Consider the following 20,272-nt stretch of genomic DNA (forward strand, 5'->3'; position numbering starts at 1 on the left):
AAGTAGAGAGGGGAAGGATAGAAAATGAAGCAGACATGGGAGTGGGAGGGAAAGGGAGGAAGAAAAGTGAAGAGCGAGAGAAAGAGCTGCAATCTGCAAGGAGAATCTCACACATCACAGTCGGGTATTCTAAACATCACCAAACACACACACACACACACACACACACACACACACACACACACACACACACACACACACACACACACACACACACACACACACACACACACACACACACACACACACACACACACACACACACACTCTCTCTCTCTCTCTCTCTCTCTCTCTCTCTCTCTCTCTCTCTCTCTCTCTCTCTCTCTCTCTGTCCCGCTTCACCAATGCATCATGGAGCCATTACTCCACGTCGCCGCGACAATAAGGCCTTCCATCGCCTCTCACTTCACATCTGACCTCCCCGCCTGGAGTGAAGCAAGAGAAACGTGTGGGGAAGAATGAGAAAGAGGAGGAAGAAGGAGTTGGACTGAATGAGAAAGAAGTGGAAGGAGGAAAGAGGAGGAGTGAATGAGAAAGAGGAGTGATTGGAAAAATGAAAAAGTAGGCGGAGAAGTAAAGGGGAAAGAGGAGGTGAAGAAGAAATGGGAAGATAAATGATGATGGCGATGACGATGTGAACGGAGACGACTATGATGACTGATGACGATGCCGACGACAGCAACGCCGATGAAAGTGATGATACGGGAAAGAAGAATGTAAACGAGGATAAACGAGGATAAACAGAAGAGAATCCCAATGGGGAGGATAAGGGAGAGAAGGACAGGAGGAGCATGAACGGAGAGGACAAGGCAGAGCTAGAGAAGTAAAAGGCGGCGGGCGCGGCATGGGCGTACACGGACGGATAAGAAGGGGTACTGAGACAGCCGTCCATCCATCACACGTGACAGCCCAAGAGGTCCTGGGTGAGCCGAGTGGCTTAGGATAAGAGGAGGCTGGCCTTTTCACCGGGGGATGCGAAGGAGGCTGCGGACGAGAAGGGGGGGGGGGGATGTAGATGCAAAGGAGGCTGCGGACGAGAAGGGGGGGGGGGGGGGGGAGATGCGAAGGGGGGGGGTGGAGATGCGAAGGGGGGGGGTGGAGATGCGAAGGGGGGGGGGTGGAGATGCGAAGGAGGCTGAGGACGAGGAGGAAGGGGGGGGGTGGAGATGCGAATGAGGCTGCGGACGAGGAGGAAGGGAAGGGGTGGAGATGCGAAGGAAGGAGGGATTGGAGGTGCGAAGGACAGGGTCTGTAGCAAAGGTGGGATGAATGCGGAGGGGGGGGAGGTAGTAACGGCAGGGTGGATGCGCGGGGAGGCTGCAGTGTGGATTGTTTGAACCGGGGGGAAGATCAGAAGAAAGGAGAGAGAAAGGAAAGAAAGAAAGAGGAGGGGGGAGAGGAATGGAATAGAGAAGTCAGGCAAAAAAGGGAAGATGGAGATGGAACAAAACAGAGAAAATAAAAGCAACAACAATACCAACCGAAGAGAGAAAAAAATAAATCAATCAAAAGAGAAAACCAGACGGACAAAACGCACGCCCGTTCTTCCTGGCGCACTCAGCGCATCGCGTACATAACACACCTTATACTTTTCTCCCGTCGCGCCATGCCGTTTCCCACGCCTCAGTTGTGCTTCCCGCTACCGGGCAAAGAAAAAAAAAAGACAAATAGAAGAACAACTGTGCAAGAAAAGTTACAGAACGACCGAACGAAAAAATCAAAAGAACGACCGAGTGAGAAAAATGGAAGAACGAGCAAGTAAGAAAAGTAAACAAGAAATGTAAAATACAGAATAAGAAAATTGAAAGAGCGACCGAATTAGTAAAGTGAAAGAATATGAATAAGAATAATAACGTCCAAGTAAGAATAAAATAACGACCGAAAAAAAGGAACACGGAAATAAAAAAACATTAATTCCCCGATGAACGACTTCGTATATGAAGTTGCCAAGACGATGCGAAGAAAGAAAAGACATAAATTACTGACTAGATTTGACGAGTTTCTATAGCCAAAAGTTAACGTCTCAAAAAGATAGGAGAGCAAGTAAGAGAATTGGGAAAAAATCAAGTGAAGAAGAGAAATCGTTAACAAAAATGAAAACCATATACAAACAAAAAATAAAGAAAAGCACAACATAAAAAAAAAACACGAGATCACACATCCCCTTTCCAGCTCGCAGTGGCCGAGCCAAGCGAAGGCGGAGGGAAGCGGAGGCGGAGGCGGATCGCGCACACACACGCACCGGCCGGCCATCGCGCTGCCAACCAGGAAGGAGAGCGGCGGTATCCCTCCCTCGGGAAGTCGTTTTCGGCAGGCAAGTCGTTCGGTTCGCTCCTGGACCATCACCACTATCGTCGCCGCTGGTGGTCATTATCCCCCTCCACTGTCGCATCGTGAGATCAATCCAAATCCAATGTCTTACACGTGATAAACGTGCAAATCCCTCCCCTCCGGCTATTAAAATCATCACCATCACCCTCATTATCGTCACTATCATCACTGCTCCTGAAACCCAACATCATCTTTCGTTTGAAACTTATTAAAACAAGACATCAACTTGAAAGCATTAGGACTACCCCCCCACCCCCACCCTTCCAGTTTTATGGAGAGAAAAAAAAACACGAAAAAGGGATTGTGAGCCATTCTGTAACACGAATTGCCTCGGGTCTTTATGGAATACAAGGTGCAATAACACCAGCAGCGAAGGAGGAGAAGGAGATGAGGAAGAAGGAGAGGAGGTGGAGGAGGTGGAGGAGGAGGAGGAGGGATAATAGGAGGAGGGATAATAGGAGGAGGAGGAGGAGGAAGAGGAGAAAGAGGAGGAGAAGGGGAAGGAAGAAAAGAAGGAAAAATAGGAAGAAAAGAAGGAAAAATAGGAGGAAGAAAAGAAGGAAAAACAGGAAAAACAGGAGGTAGAAGCATGAGTAAAATATAAAGAACAGGAAAGAGGAGCTGGAGAAGTGTGGCGACGACTCGAGCGAAGAGGAAGAACGTGAAACAAGACGAGGATGGTGGAAAGGGCAAAGAGATAACGACGCATCAACTTCTTTTTGGGGGAAGCTTTCTTCTTCGCCTACTGACCTTGGCCTCGTCCTGAAAGCCCCTCCTCCCTCCCTTGCCCCCACCTCTCTCCCTCAACCCCCTCCCTTCCTCTAGCCAACTCCAACACCCTATCATTCTTCACTCCCCTCCCACCCTCCTTCCTCACAACCCTCCCCCTACCACCCTACCACATATACCACCCTATCCCCTTCTCTCCCAACCACCCTCCTCCCTCCCCCTCCCTCTCCCTACCGTCTACCGCCCCCCCCCTTGCTCCCCCTTCCATCCAACCCAACCCACAGCCTAACCCACCCCAAGCCACCCCCACCTCGTAAGTAAGACTCCCGGCCGTGGCCCACTTCCCTCCCGGCCCAGGACACGCGCGGCAGGAATAAAAAGGGGCCTGGCAAACGGCGCCCCTCGGCAAGTCAGGCCCCAGACGGGCTTATCACCGGATACAAGTGCATCGGCTGAAATATTTATCCTTGTTTCCTCTTATATCCTCTTACTCCTTGGCACCGCAGCGGAACATGGGGGGAAAACTCCTCCTTGCAGCTCTCGCAGCTCCTTTAAGACATTCATCCAGGATGTTGCAATACCCCCCTCCCGAAAAAAACATGGTAACTGAAATCTTGGTTATCTGCTTACATACTAACGTACTTAGACACATACACACATACACACACACACATGCACACACACACTTACTTACCCCGGTTAACTACCTTACATGACTTTGGTCTCAGAGTGGAAAATTACTGTTTAGAAGTTACTTTAGAATTACTGTCAACAAACACAGAGAGGTTAGTGAAGGGAAAACCCGGTCGCCCCAAGAAATAAGATCACTGACAACATGCAAAGTGTTATTCATTAAAAAAAAAAGCTTCTTGGTAATGGTAACCCTTTAAAAAAAATATGGCCCTTATCTAATGCCAGTGAAATTCTCCGAATTTCTGTTAGGATTCCCATAGCTCACCTATCTCCTTTTCTTGTCATTTCCATCCCATTGCCCTATAACCTAGCCTCGCCTCTCTCCATTTCTTGTCACTTCCACCCCCTTGTCCTATAACCCACTTCCTTTCCTCCTTCGCACCTCTCCTCTTTCCTTCCATCTATTTCTTCTCCCTCTCATCTCCTAATTCTCTTCCCTCGATGCCTCCTCATGAGAGTAAGCGCCACAATCCCCATTGACTGATAACTCATTCGAAGAAATTGCCCCCGAGTTTCTCATGAATTTGCGGAGGCGATAATGATAAGAAACCTTTTAACCAATCACGTAAACCCATTTGAAGACTTTAAAAATGGCGTCAAAAAGTAGGCTGCACGAAAAAAAAGGAACAACGTTCAATAAAAAAAAAATCGATTGAAAAAAAAAACAAATACTGTACCAAAAAGTTAATACAACGCTCAACTACGACAATAACAAATCTCATATATCCAGTTCTGCATACTTACGCACATAAAACTAAACAAACACAAACACAAAAAACAAAAACATACATACATACATACACACACACACATTATATATATATATATATATATATATATATATATATTATATATATATATATATATATATATATATATATATATGTATGTGAGCGCGTGACCTAACCACTCGCGTTATCGAAGCCCTGTAACGAGCCAATCCCAATCTCTGGCACCATTTCCCCTGACGACTCCGAAAATACACGACGGATGATAAGAGTCGAACTAAGCGAGAGAGAGAGAGAGAGAGAGAGAGAGAGAGAGAGAGAGAGAGAGAGAGAGAGAGAGAGAGAGAGAGAGAGAGAGAGAGAGAGAGAGAGAGAGAGAGAGAGAGAGAGAGAGAGAGAGAGAGAGAGAGAGAGAGAGAGAGAGAGAGAGAGAGAGAGAAGGGGGGTGGGGGCAGGCCTAAAGACCCTCTTTTTCTCTTTACTAAACCTCTCCCGCCGCACCAGTTACCGCGTACCTGTCACTCACCTGTACACACGACACGACTAATTTCTACGTTAATAGCCAATCGACAAACGCATTCGTCACTCACGGAAGATTAAGAGAGAAAGGGAGAAATGGGAGAGAAGTAGAGCAGGAGGGAGAGAGGGGGAGGGAGAGGTGGAGGGAGGGAGGGGAAGGTTGAGAGGGAGGGGAGAGGAAGGTTGAGAGAGGGAGGGGAGAGGAAGGTTGAGAGAGGGAGGGGAGGGGAAGGTTGAGAGAGGGAGGGGAGGGGAGGGTTGAGGGGAGGGTTAAGGGAGGGAGGGAAGGAGGGAGGAGAGGGAGAGAGGGAGGAGAGAGAGGAAGGGAGGGAGGAGGGAGGAGGGAGGAGAGAGGAGAGAGAGAGAGAGAGGGAGGGAGAGAAAGAAAGAGAGAGAGGGAGGGAGAGAAAGAAAGAGAGAGAGGGGGAAGGGAGGGGGAGGGAGGGAGAAAGTGGGGGAGGGAGAGAGAGAGAGAGAGAGAGAGAGAGAGAGAGAGAGAGAGAGAGAGAGAGAGAGAGAGAGAGAGAGAGAGAGAGAGAGAGAGAGAGAGAGAGAGAGAGAGAGAGAGAAATACCAGAAAAAAAACAACAGATTACCATCACATCCAAACCACAGACACACACAAAAGGGCGCGGCTATCATTTTTTTTACACCCCGCTTTAGCTCCGGCGCCCGAGGTGGCCGCCCACTTCCCTCGCCCCACGCCCTTGCCGCAAATGTTGGTCAGGTCACCTAGCACCACTACGTAAGGGCTCTTGCGAAAATCTCCATCCGGAAACACATCTGCCACGCACCGTTGCATGATTCTCAGGCACGGTGATGAGAACACCTGTCAAACACCTGCCACGAAGCGATGCCAAGCACGCTTCTCGCCACGCTTTTGTTCTCCATCAAGCGCGCGAAAAAAATAATGCGAGCGTTATTTGACTTCTGGTATGCTTAGTCCACCTTTCAGACGCTGCGCCATGCCTGCGACGAGTGAGTTTGTTAAACTGCGCTTTCTACTCGCATACGAGTATGCAACCTACACGTACTACCAAAACTAAGTGTATCAAGGGACACATCTACCTCCCTTGGGTATGTGATACACACTCGTTTCATTACTAACCCATTTAAACAGGAGAAAAAATATATAGCCGCCATTAGCGGAACAAAGCTCCCAATAACAGCCAATAACACCACACGCGGGGCGCCTCCGAGTGATAAAACCGGGACCAATGACTGCCATTATGGCATACCTCCGACGGCCGCAAAAACGGATAAACACGGGCTTGGGATGAGTTCAATCAGATAACCAATATCAACGGCAGATTGTTCGGTAAGCAAGAGGTCTCGCCGCCTATGATACGAGTATTGTAAGGATTAGTTAGACCCATGATTTTCTGTTACGTGTGTTGGTCGTGGGTACCTTGTCTCTTTCACCCCCCCCCCCAGCCCTGCCCCTAATTCCCTTGCATCACATCACTCTCGCTTGGCACTTACGCTATTTATGTCTCTCCTTTCTTCCCTTTCATCTTGTGAAAATCCGCTCGCCCTGTGTGCGTGTACGTACGTGCGTGCATGCATGCGTGCGTGCGTGCGTGCGTGTGCGTGTGTGTATATGAAGCATGGGGGGGGGGCTCTTCCCTCCCTCCCTCCCTCCCTAACCCCACCTCTCCCCAGACCTTCCTCGAACTAAAGATATAGTGCGTATCTCTAGACACTCGTAGCTGACGAACAGTCTACGTCACGCCCTCTAAACCCAAAAGATTCAAACCAGCGTCCAGCTGAGGGCGGTGACGTCAGCTGGTGCTATGAACTATACCCTTGTCCACCTGTCAAAAGGCAATCGGGGAGGCATTTCGCGACCTCCCCCCCCCCCCCAGTGAAACAGATGGCTCGCGTTTACTCACATAACGTAATACAATAGTCGGGGCGATTAGTTGCAATGAAATGAAACAAAATACAATAATCACGACAAGCAAAATCTTGTGATGACAAAATACAAAAAAAGGTCTAACAAAGAATAATAAATGTATGAAAAACAAAAACAAATATTAATAATAATTACACTAAAAACGGCAAACCAAAACATAGAAAAACAGACTTTTAAAGAAGAAAAAGAAGAAGAAGAAGAAGAAGAAGAAAACAAAAAACAACAACAGAAACAAAAACCACCCCCCACCCAATCGTGACTGCAGCCCAAAAATAACCCTCAGGCCTAATAGACATGTCAAACGGAGAGCCAAAGAGCACTTCTTCGGACATGCCAGCGGGGAGGAAGGGCCAGTGCACGTGTCTCCCGCATGGCTGTTAGTGTGAGTCAGGTGGAAGGGTCCTTACCAGGGGAAAGGTGCAGCGACACGTTACTTCATCAGGGCGGCATAGGCCTACACTTACCTGCAAGGAGAAAGAGAGGGAACGTGATTAACAGGATATAAAATGTGATTAATACATAGTAATAAATCAATTACACAAATACAATAGCAATTAAATATGTAAAAAAGAATGTATTCTTTCTTTCTTTCTTTCTTTCTTTCTCTCTCTCTCTCTCTCTCTCTCTCTCTCTCTCTCTCTCTCTCTCTCTCTCTCTCTCTCTCTCTCTCTCTCTCACACACACACACACACACACACACATATACAAACAAACACACACAAGCAATAAAAAAGAGCAAAAACTGTGTTTGCACCCAAGCATCCAAATATACCGACACAACAAGAAAAAAAATTAGCACCATAAACGATAGATGTTTATAAACCAATCCGGAGCCAATAACAGAACCCCCCTCCCACCGCCCCACCCCCTATTAACAACGACTCGCGCAACCCTCTTAAAACCCCCAATCCGCATCGTAAAGGAAAAAAAGGCTACTACTGGGAAAGTTTAGTTTATTTTCCCAGCACATCTAAACCAGTACGGAACAGCTTCCCCACCGCCGCGATAAATATTAGCGGTTCGTAGTAAAGAGGAGGAGGAGGAGGAGGAGGAGGAGTAGAAGTGGGAGGGGGAGAGGGAAAGTGAAGAGGGAGAACGAACACACACACACACACACACACACACACACACACACACACACACACACACACACACACACACACACACATATATCATATATCTATATATGTAAATATTATATATATATATATATATATATATATATATATATATATATATATATATTATACATATATGTAAATAATATATATATTTGTTGAATCGTGTTTACTCTAACGTGTCACGAGGCGTCCGGTCTCCCATGATCCCCTCGCTCGCGGCCATTGCACTACGAGAATGATGAACGCCCGTACCATGAAAAGGGCTATTGGGTTAGAGGGGTGAGGAGGATAGGAAATGAGAGGGAAGGGGATTAATAAATAATAATGATGATGATTTTAACAATAATAATAAATGATGATAATGATGATGATGATGATAGTAGTAGTAGCAGTGATGATGATGACAACAATAATCCCTCTAAACCACTATCCCTACAGCCTCGCCCCACAAAATGAATAAATCAAAACAAAAATAAACAAGAACAAAAAACGGACCACCTCTTTTGTTGATGCAGGCAAAAGCTGGTAAAACTACGCTATAAATAGGTCGAGGGGAAGCCGCTAATAGACGGGCACAGATGGAAGGGTGTTGGCACCGAGAGTCAACTCGGGGCGCGGGGGAGCAAGGGAGGGGGTGTGGGAAAGGGAGAGAGTGAGGGAGAAGGGGAGAGGGAGAAGGGGCAAGATGTGAGAAAGGGAGGGGAGGACATGGGACGGAGAAAAGGGAGAGGAAGAAGAAGAGTAAATGGCAACGGGAGAAGGGGGAGGATAGCAGAGAGAGATGGAATAGGGAGTAAAATGGAAGACGAAGACAAAGGATGGAAGGAGACGGTAAACACTAAAGAGCTGGGATAGAAAAAGAATAGTAAAAAAAAGGACTATGAGGAGAGGACTGAAATGAGGAAAGGCGATGAGTTATTTCCAAATAAGGATAAAGGTCACGAAAGAACATCTAAAAAAAATAAAAATAAAAAAAAGCGTTCCACTGCCACTTCCAATGCCATTTCACATATTTCTTCCTCTTTCCTCCTTTCGGCACTTTTCCTTTGATTCCGCCTCCACTCCATTCCTTCTATTTCTTCCTTTTGCTTCCGCATCCTTTTCCATCCTGTCCTCATATTTCTCCATTCCTTTCATTCTTCCTCTATCTATTCCTGTCTAATCCTCTCACTTGCTCATATTTCTCCCCTTTACCGACATTCCTTTCCCCTTCCATTTTCGTATCGCCCCATTTTCCCGTTTCAATCTCCTATGCTTCCGTTCCTGCCGTAAGAGACACTCACTCACTCACTCACTCACTCACTCACTCACTCACTCACTCACTCTCTTCCCCGTCCTTCATGACATATCTCCCTCCATCACTTTTTTCTCTCTCTTCCTTACCTTCTCTCTATCCGTACCCCCTCCTCTTTTCTCTCCCTCTATATCCTTCTTCCTCCATCCCTATCTCCCTATCTCCCTCCCACCCTATCCCCCCCTCGGTCTCTCGCCTGTGACGTATGTTAGTAGCGGTTGTAAACACTTCGCGCGACCACCAAGGCCCGTGATGCGCTGACAGGTGCGGTTCTCGCTACCGCTGCCTCGCTCGCCCTGGGATAACCCTATGAGTTTATCCCTGCGCAACGCTCTTAATTTAACACTTTTTACAGACGTCCTTTGGTCCTTACTATCGATACTATCACCAAATATGGTACTACTTGCTATTCTAACCTCTTAACACTTACAACTTTTCGTCTTCACTTCTAAAAGCATTTTGCCTACCTGAAAAAGTGTGTACATAACTCTACGGACTCTTGCAAATAAATCTCTGACGAACATACATCATTTCGTAATATCAATCTATCCTTGTAACTCTAAGCCAAACGAAAGATAGAAATAGAAATAAATAAATAGATCGATAGAGAGAAAGAGAGAGAGATTGAGAGAGAGAGAGAGAGAGAGAGAGAGAGAGAGAGAGAGAGAGAGAGAGAGAGAGAGAGAGAGAGAGAGAGAGAGAGAGAGAGAGAGAGAGAGAGACAACAAACCGAAGTAGAACAAAAATAACAGTCCAGTAACCCAAAAGAACATCACGCCTCGGGGGAAAACGAGAACTTTGCTCATAAACTCGGTCTCTTGCCCCCTTATCGCTATCAATTTCCATCATCCTCTCATAAGAAGGACATCAACCACTGGTGTATTTCGTGTTCTGAAATTCCTTACGGTGATTATCCTTCTCCCTCTCCATTCACAGAGCCAGGTATTCGCGAGCACTCAATGAACACCAGGAAAGCTCGCTGTGGCCGCTCAAAAAAAAGAACCTTCCAGAGGCACCTTGCGGGGCTCTAGGGCAAGCGGGTAGCGAGGTGAGGTGGAACGGGGAGAAGGGGAGAAGGGGAGAAGGGGCAGAGGGGGTGGGGAGAGGGGCGGACCAGCAGCTACCTCGAGGGGTAAACAACATCCCGATTACGAAGGTCAGCTTACCATCATGGTAACTGTAACAAATAACTTTTCTTTTGAACCAAGATCATTATTTACAGCTCACATACACAAGTGCGCGCGCACAAACACACACATATAGATGTACCTATCTCTCTTATATACATAATCTATACATCCTGTATACTATATGCATACATTCATACACACACACAGATATATATATATATATATATATATATATATATATATATATATATATATATATATATTATATATATATATATATATTATATATATATATATATATATATATATATATAACAAATCTCTTTTCATCGCATGTACAGGTGCACGACAGTAGAAACACATCCAGGTCCACAGGTGACATAAGCCAGCCCCTCCCGGCCCGCGCCACCCCATACACTCACCACAACCCATGCGAATCAGGCAAAGAGACAAAAAAATATAAATAATAAACATATAGTAATGCTCGATAACCCCCCCCCCTCCCCGAGTCTCAACGGGCTGGAAATAGCACCGGCAATACTCGAGTATTAAACGGGACGGATGGCACACTGCATGGGGCAGAGCCGGGACAGCCAGATGGACAGAGATGGAGATAATGCGGATGGAGAGGGAAGTGGAGGGGGGGAGTGGAGAGGAGAGTGGGGAGGGGAGTGAGGAGTTGGCAGTTGGGGAGGGGGTGCTGGCGGTAGGACAAGGAAATAGGATGCGGGAAAGAGGGTAGATATGGAGCGACCTGGGGAAGGAAGAGAGAGAGAGAGAGAGAGAGAGAGAGAGAGAGAGAGAGAGAGAGAGAGAGAGAGAGAGAGAGAGAGAGAGAGAGAGAGAGAGAGAGAGAGAGAGAGAGAGGACCCGAACGAAATATAATAGGAACAAAATAAATATATATGTGTATAAAATAACACAAACCATCGTACGACCCGCAAGTATCCTAAAATCCTTCGAGCCGTTCAAGCTACCCTCCTCCTCTCCTCTCTATTTCGCATCTCCAATGGTGTTGCCCATAGCTCCCCCTCCCCCCTCCCCCGACCCACTCGTTCACATCCATCACTCCCACTTTTTCTTTTCTCTTTTTTTTATAAACACATGCTCGTGTGTCGTCACCTCTGCAGTTATGAACCCGAAATAACAAGACAACCAAGCAAAGCCAGTTGGAAGTCCCCCCCAACCCCCCAACCCCCCCATGCACCTGCCAAAGCGGGTATCTGGCAACTTATCTGCAGCGGGACTCGATGTATGGCACTTTTTTTAAGGAGGGTAGGGGGGCAGAAAGGGGGGGGGGGCAGAGGATAGAGGGCACAGGGGAGGGGGGTCAGAGGGGTAAGGATAGAGGGATGGGGTGGGGGGCGAGGTAGAGCTACCATGATAGATAGTGCGCAGTGCCCTTGTGCCTTCACCATACCCCCTCAGGATATTCCTCAAAGATATAATCATTCTGCGCTCATGGTCAAGGTAGCCGAATGGAATGTACTAGACGAAAATTCAAAAGAAATTTAGCAAATGCAGATTTAAAATGAGAGATTGATAAACAGGAGAAAGAGAGAGGAAAGAAGAGAAAGGAGAGAGAGAGAGAGAGAGAGAGAGAGAGAGAGAGAGAGAGAGAGAGAGAGAGAGAGAGAGAGAGAGAGAGAGAGAGAGAGAGAGAGAGAGAGAGAGGGGGGGGTATGAAAGAGGAGAGAGGAAAGAGGGAGATGAAGTGTGGGAGTGGGGAGAAATGAGATCAACACACGCAAAAAAAAAGAGAAGAAAAAGGAAGAAGATAACAATCGTACTTTCCCGCAAAAACATCCCGACCAGTACGAAACTCCTTCCTCCGACTGCCATCCCCCCCAAGCCCCCCCCTCCCCCCCAATGACCTACAACACATCTTCCATTCCATCCGAAATGACACTCCTTCCACCCCATGCCCCCTCCCTTCACCCCCCCCCCCGATTCTCCTACGTCTTGCCACAAGGCCCGCCATTACAAGCCAGACCGCGGGGAAGGCCTTACAAGGAGCGAGGGCGAGTGTGCGCTAAACGGCTTGCCTGCTACCTACCTACAACAACAGTCTCCCCCTCCCCTCCCCCCTACACTCCACCCACCCCGCCGCCCGCAACCCGCCCGCCCGCCCGCCCGCAACCGAGCCACGGCGCCAACTCTTCTATACAATGTCTGGCGCTACTATGGTCATTATGAGGAACGTGTGGGAGGGTGTGGGCGGGTGTGGGTGGCTGTTGTTGGATATGGGTAAGTGTTGGAACTGGAAGGACGAGATAAAAGGTCGCAAAAGAGTGAAAAGGCGAAAAGAAATAACGACAATCTACACCCACGAACCACAAGACAACAAAGACAAAAACAAAACGAAAAGAGACCAAGAAAAATATTCGACATCACATATACAATCTAATAGCCACAGAAAACCAAAGACAAAACACACGACAAAAGCATCCACAATTCTTAAAAAAAGTTTCCAGTAGACAATACGAAGCCCAAAACGAAACGAAACGCACGAACCCTTAAACGAAGCCTTTTGGGCCCCACGAAACACCGGCCGCGCTGCCTGAGTGTCCCAATACTAAGGGAACTGCCAACATTTACTACCTATTAATTTCAGGCACAATTGAAACCTTTCGACTCGTGGGATAACGAAGATGGAGGCAGGAAGGAGGGGACGAAGGTCGATGGAAGGGACGGAGAGAGGAAGGGAAAGAAAGGAGGGCAAATGAATAAAATATATATATATATATATATATATATATATATATATGTATATATATAAATATATACATATATATATATATATGTATATATATATGTATATATATGTATATATATATATATATATATATATATATATATATATATATATATATATATATATATATATATAGAGAGAGAGAGAGAGAGAGAGAGAGAGAGAGAGAGAGAGAGAGAGAGAGAGAGAGAGAGAGAGAGAGCCAGTGAGAGAGAGAGTGAGAGGAAGGAAAGAAAGGTGCAAAGAGAAGGGAAAGGAAAGGCACGGGGAGAAGGGGGAAAAAGGAAGGGAGTAAGGATATCAGGGAAGGGAGAGATGAAGAAAAGAAGAAAAAGATAAGAAGGAAGGAAGGAGGGAGAAAGGAAAGAAAAAAAAAAACGCCCTTGACACTCCTTCCCAGCGTCGAAAAGGAAACAAAAAAATCTAAATTCATTACAGAAACATAAACGAGTGATGAAACCTGCATCAAAATAGGTGCTCTTTGGCGATCCCTTCGTATACTATTAGAAAAAAAATGATCGGTGCAATAATGCATACTTCGAATAAATTCCGAACCTTACACGAATGCAACCGAACTAGTGTCCCCCCCCCCACTACCCACTAGACCAAATGTAGTAAATACTTACCAAAGCAAGCATATATCGTATAGGATAGAGCAGTATTCGGGACTATGGGAAAATATTCATGTGTTTTCCTGTTCATTATTGTTTATCATTTAACTTGTGAAATTCAACCAATTAAAAAGAAAACCGTTGTAAAGCCGTAACAATAACTAAAAGATTTAAAGTGTTTACCCTATCAAACCGATATACAATAGCTTGATCCTTATTAACAACTTATTATCTGAAAATCCGCATAAAATCGACGTCAATTATCGCATTTATGAAACGACTCTCGAATAAGCTTCTCCCTACCTTTTTATCCCTCGGTCTCGGTCTCTCTCAGTCAGTCAGTCAGTCAGTCAGTCAGTCAGTCAGTCAATCGGTCGGTCTCCATCTCAGACCTTTCTCTTTCTCTTCTTCTCTCCCTCTCCCTCGCCACCCCCACACAGAGAAGACGGGGGTGACTGAGGTTTCACTTTTAACCCAAATGGCATTATCGTTTCGCGCTTGACCTTGAAAGAGGTTGCAGCAAGGGAGGAAAAGCAGGGGATGAGGCTGGGAAAATGGGGGAGGGAAAGGGGGTAGAGGGGAGTGGGGTAGGGAAAGGGGGTAGGGGGGAGTGAGGGAGGGAAAGGGGGTAGGGGGGAGTGGGGTAGGGAAAGGGGGTAAGAGAAGAGGGTAGGGGAGGAGTGGGGGTGGGGAGGGAAAGGGGGTAGGGAAGAGGGTAGGGAAAGGGGGTAAGGGTTGGGGGTAGGGGGGTAGGGGAGGAGTGGGGGAGGGAGGGGTAGGAAAAGGGGGCAGGGAAGGGGGTGGGAGATTGGCGAGGGGGATGGAAGGGAAGGCGAAAGGAAAGGGAAGAAGAGTAAGGGGGGTTGGGGGTGGGGGGCGAGTGAGAGGGACGGAGAGAAGGGAGGAGGAAAAGGAGGGAAGGGGATGTGAGAAGAAGGCAAAGGAAGCATGAGGGAGGGAGAGGGGGAGAGGGAACTACGGGGGGTTCTGTTATGGTTGGATAGCCGTCAGGAAGACCCGTCATTAGGAGGGGAGAGAGGAGAGGGGAAAGGGTAGGGGGTAGGGGGTAGGGGGTAGGGGGTAGAGGGTAGGGGGTAAGGGGTAGGGTATACGAGGGGGTTGGGGATAGGGTTAGGGGTTAGGGGATAGGAATGACCGGCCGTCCTCACATGATCTCCAAAAAATAAATCTGCGAGGGGTCCGAAATGACTCACGGTTGATCACGTTTGCATAGCTGGCGTCAATGTCCATCCAGCGAGGATGGTGATCATCGTCCATGAAATTTTGTCGCTAATTATGCATTTTTTTTAAAGAACGCTCCTGCTTAAATAGTAGAAATGGAATTTGGATTTAAATGGTTACGTCATCAGCCTTAACGAGTCGAGGTTACGAGTCAGTCAGTCAGTCAGTCAGTCACACACTCGCTCACTCTCCCTCTTTGCAAGACACCTGTATTATCTAACCAATGGCCACCCCTCTGTTGATAACCATGAGCCATGAATCACTAACCCACCAAAAACAAATGACGAAAGATGACGCCGATTACGCGGGCCAAATCAACTCCCTCATATATTTCAAGGGAAGACAGACGGAACCCGAAAAAAGAGAAAAAAGAGAGATCGAAAAAAGTTGAGCATCAGAAAGCGTCCTGGCGGAGTATCAAGCGGTGACATAATGTGAGCGAAGACTGACGGACCTAAGGTTGCCACGTAACAGGGACATGGCTGTATAGGGGCATCGCAATACTTATTCTTGCCGTCTTTATCGTCCCTTCCCTTTCTCTCAGATAAAGAAAAACAGACAGGACTAACAGACAAAAGCGCGCGCGCAGGTGCGCACACACAGTGAATAGGAGATCACTTCAACTCATACCAAATACGACTGCTTTTTTAGTGGAAAATCCGGGTAGGAAAAGTGGCGATGAAGGCGGGATAAGAAAATGAAGAACTGAGAAAAAGGAGAGTGGAAAAGGGAGAAGGAAGTGGTAGGAGGAGGAGGAGGAGGAGGAGGAGGAGGAGGAGGAGGAGGAGGAGGAGGAGGACGACGAGGAGAGGAGAGAATGGGGTGTTTAAGAAAGGGTAAATAAGGGAGAGGGACGCGGTAGAATCGAATGCAGGAGGAAGAAGGATGGAAAAGGGAGAGAGGAGAAAAGGGGGACAGGATAAGGGAAAGGAGAGAGAGAAGGGAGGGAGAGGAGAGAGAGAAAGGAAGGAGGGAGAGGAGAGAGAGAAAGGAAGGAGGGAGAGGAGAGAGAGAAGGGATGAGGGAGAGAAGAGAGAAGGGATGAGAGAGAGGAGAGAGAGAGAGAGAGAGAGAGAGAGACGGAAAAGACGAAGGGAAAAAAATAAGTTGAACAGGGGACACGGAAAAAGGAGAGAGGACGGAAAAGAAGAAAAAGAAAGAGAGAGAGAGAGAGAGAGAGGAGGGGAAATGAGTCAAGGCAAAGGGACCGACAGATATAAAGTGGCAATAAAGAAGTTGGGATTCACGACACACCATATTGTCTTCAGAGTTATTCTCAGCCAAAGAGCGAATTTACACTGCGAGTCAGAGGGAGAGAAAATGTACTCCTCCGCCCTCTACATTTTCAACCTGTCAACCTGCGCCCGTGTGCGCCGGTCCCTTTGTCCTCATCTACTTTCCTCCTCTCTGGTTGTGTATTAAAAGAAAAATCTAATCAACCAAAACCTAAGCATCTCTATTCATTTATACATTCTGGAAATGAACGAACTCGAGCCGATTATCATTCACTCGAATTCCTTCGTATGTCTTTCCATGACTGAATGATCATCACTGTCGTCTGCCCCCTCCCCCTCCCCTCCTCCCATCATCATTTAACTACAATAATTATCATCACTAATATAATCATCATCATTATCAATATTACTAAAATCATTGTTCCTTCACTAATGACTAATCTTATTCCTCCCTAAGGCAACACACATGCAACGTGTATTTGTCCAATGGAGCGCTCTGCACGTGCTGGGCACTCCAACACATCATACCAGCAAGTTGTTTGCTGACACTTGCCACATACTGGGGCATATTTCTTCCTCTTTCGGCTGGCATGAAAATGTTTGGCATTGGATTAAAGGCAAAGCAAGACCTTCGGATGCCTCGGGCCCACTCATCTGATCGACGGAAACAAACTTTCTTTGATTGCATAATCCGAAAACATCGGTTTAATCAATATATTATTCCTTTAGATAGAACAACTATGATCCTGAGATTTAATTGTGAAAATAAATATATATATATATAAAGAATTCATTTGGAAAATACGAAATGAATATTATATAGATAAGGTTAGGCATTTTCACGCTAATGCAACTTTTTCAGTTTTGTTTAATCAAGAATATAAATCATACTTTCGTGTAACAATTATCAAAATTAATATCAAACTCGCACGCACACTCGTAACATAACATCAAACTCGCACGCACACTCGTAACATCAAACTCGCACTCGCACTCGTAACATCAAACTCGCACTCGCACTCGTAACATCAAACTCGCACTCGCACTCGTAACATCAAACTCGCACTCGCACTCGTAACATCAAACTCGCACTCACACTCGTAACATCAAACTCGCACTCACACTCGTAACATCAAACTCGCACTCACACTCGTAACATCAAACTCGCACTCACACTCGTAACATCAAACTCGCACTCACACTCGTAACATCAAACTCGCATTCACACTCGTAACATCAAACTCGCATTCACACTCGTAACATCAAACTCGCATTCACACTCGTAACATCAAACTCGCATTCACACTCGTAACATCAAACTCGCATTCACACTCGTAACATCAAACTCGCATTCACACTCGTAACATCAAACTCGCATTCACACTCGTAACATCAAACTCGCATTCACACTCGTAACATCAAACTCGCATTCACACTCGTAACATCAAACTCGCATTCACACTCGTAACATCAAACTCGCATTCACACTCGTAACATCAAACTCGCACTCGCACTCGTAACATCAAACTCGCACTCGCAACATCAAACTCGCACTCGCACTCGAAACATCAAACTCGCACTCGCACTCGAAACATCAAACTCGCACTTACACTCGTAACATCAAACTCGCACTCACACTCATAACATCAAACTCGCACTCGCACTCGTAACATCAAACTAGGACTCGCAACATCAAACTCGCACTCGCACTCGTAACATCAAACTCGCATTCACACTCATAACATCAAACTCGCATTCACACTCGTAACATCAAACTCGCATTCACACTCGTAACATCAAACTCGCATTCACACTCGTAACATCAAACTCGCATTCACACTCGTAACATCAAACTCGCATTCACACTCGTAACATCAAACTCGCATTCACACTCGTAACATCAAACTCGCATTCACACTCGTAACATCAAACTCGCATTCACACTCGTAACATCAAACTCGCACTCGCACTCGTAACATCAAACTCGCACTCGCAACATCAAACTCGCACTCGCAACATCAAACTCGCACTCGCACTCGTAACATCAAACTCGCACTCACACTCGTAACATCAAACTCGCACTCACACTCGTAACATCAAACTCGCACTCACACTCGTAACATCAAACTCGCACTCGCACTCGTAACATCAAACTCGCACTCACACTCGTAACTCCAAACTCGCACTCACACTCGTAACTCCAAACTCGCACTCACACTCACACCAAAGGCAACAGCCGCCAAATACGTGTCTCCAAAGACCACATACCGCGCAATCCCTCTGGCTCGCGCTGGCATCCACGCAAGACCAAGCAAAGCACACAAGCAAACATTCAAGCACTCGACGTCTTAAATATGGACCTTAACTGGCTCTCGAGATCTCCTTGATGAGTCACGGAAGCACGTGGCTCTTGGGGGGGGGGAGCAGCTGGGTCAGTCAGGAAAGAAGGGAAATGTGAGTGGGTGCCAGATGGATCAAGCAGACAGCTGGGTTCGCGAGAGGACCCACGTCATGGAGAGTCGCCACGAAAAGGAGAAAACAATCGTGATGTAACAAAAAAAAAAAATAATAATAAATAAATCAAAAATAAATAAATAAAAACTAAAGTAAATAATGATAACAATCGAGAATTTGGTCTTACAGAACCGTGTCTAAACTAACTTCTTTACGTAAGACGAGAAGTACACACAGCCGTTGAGATCAGGCCTTCACACTCGACATCACGGCCTACCTGGCTGCGCAAAACTCTCATAAACAACCCAACGTCATCAACAACGCCAACAGTCGCTGCCGTGAGCTTCCGCAAACAAAAACTTTCTCTTCTCGCTGACTTCTCGATAAATCTTCTGCCGTTCTCACAATAGATGTAATTTCCGCTGAGCTACTTCTCGGATCATCCCCCTCTCTCTTGCCAATGTCTATTTGGGATAGCAATACTACCTAGTCATACTCTTCGTCCCTTCCCTTATCCCGAACTTTGTTGTTTCTATTTTCATCTTCTCTTTCTTAATTTCCCTCTCTTCTTCTGTCTATCCTCGTCTCTTCCTTTTTTCTATTTCTTCTCCTTCCCTCGCCCCATTCTTCCTCCTCCTTCCTCTCCCTTTTACCCTCAACCCTACTCCATCTTCCCTCAAATTCACTTCCTTCTTTTACCCCTCCCCTTCCTCCCCCCTTCCCTCCAACTACTCCTTCCACTGCTCCTACTCTAACTCCTCTACCTTCTTCCCCCTCCTTACCCCCTCTCCTTTCTCCTACATTTCCCTCGTTCCCTTTTCCCCTACATATAACTTTTAGTTTTAGCTTTCCTTTCCCCTTTCCCCTTTTTCTCCTTCCCTTCCGCCTCCCTTCTTCTTCTCTCTAGCCCGCATTAGCACCACCTGAGCGACCAACCTGAACGTCAACCATCTGGCACCAAGTCAAGCAGTAGGGGAGGCATTCACAAAATAATAAATACATAAATCCACAATGCCAAAATCCTACGACAACCACCTGCGAAACGGGGGTAAATGGGTTGGGGGGATGGGGGCAGGATGAATGGAGGATAGGAACTGCGTGGGTGGTAGGATGTGGAATAATAATATTTCCAACATTCAATAATTTATCTACCGATCTCCTCTCTTCTTCCTTATTCACTCTTTCTCTCTCTCTCACAAAAAGAAACTCACGTGTACCCCTCACTACACTAATTCCCAACCACTCCTAAACACACACACACACACACACACAAAGAAAAAAATAAATACTCCATCAACATTTACCAAATATTCATGGCATAATATAAAATTAGGTTTATAAGAAATATATAAACCCAGACTTCACAACATGAAAACACGAAGAAATACTATACTTGGGTAATAATGGACATTCACAAAGACAGAAGAAAAAACACAGTCCAACAAACACAAGGCACAGAGCAACGGCCAATGATTCAGAAATTGGTATTGTCACCTTCATCAAATACCATCTTCG

The 20,272-nt window shown here is 46.4% G+C and overlaps 1 protein-coding gene across 24 annotated transcripts in view; it reads right to left on the minus strand.

Annotated features, from left to right (window-relative positions):
- The window catches only part of Mbs (Myosin binding subunit), a 179,787-nt gene that overhangs the window by 33,620 nt on the left and 125,895 nt on the right, over nt 1–20,272 (minus strand). The gene's annotated exons all lie outside the window — the stretch shown is intronic.

The sequence above is a fragment of the Penaeus japonicus genome, unplaced genomic scaffold (genome assembly GCF_977035675.1).
Source record: "Penaeus japonicus unplaced genomic scaffold, GWHDUDI00000001_assembly GWHDUDI00000007, whole genome shotgun sequence".
In the NCBI taxonomy this organism is placed as follows: Eukaryota; Metazoa; Arthropoda; class Malacostraca; order Decapoda; family Penaeidae; genus Penaeus; species Penaeus japonicus.